Source organism: Arachis ipaensis, chromosome B01 (genome assembly GCF_000816755.2).
Source record: "Arachis ipaensis cultivar K30076 chromosome B01, Araip1.1, whole genome shotgun sequence".
Classification (NCBI taxonomy): Eukaryota; Viridiplantae; Streptophyta; class Magnoliopsida; order Fabales; family Fabaceae; genus Arachis; species Arachis ipaensis.
Genome location: NC_029785.2, coordinates 115,608,745 through 115,609,060, shown reverse-complemented (window position 1 = coordinate 115,609,060; position 316 = coordinate 115,608,745).

Here is a 316-nt window from a genome sequence, read left to right as displayed (position 1 = left end):
ACATGTCCAAAAAAAAAAACTCAACCTGATTATCCTTGCATTCTTGCAAAAGCAGTAATAGTGATAGTATAAAATAATAAAAATGGTTATTGGCATTTAATAGCTCACCTCTCTTAATAATAAAGGGATGTAATGAAAACAATCAATTACTCTATTATGATTGGGAGTAACTCCCACCATGAAAGCTAACCATCAAAGTTCACTTCATAACAGAAACAGAAAAATGATTGGCCTTTTTTATGAGTCGGTTACATCTCATCCTCTCCATAGATATTATACTAATAAGTTCATTTCTTTCGCCTTCAATTAAAATACC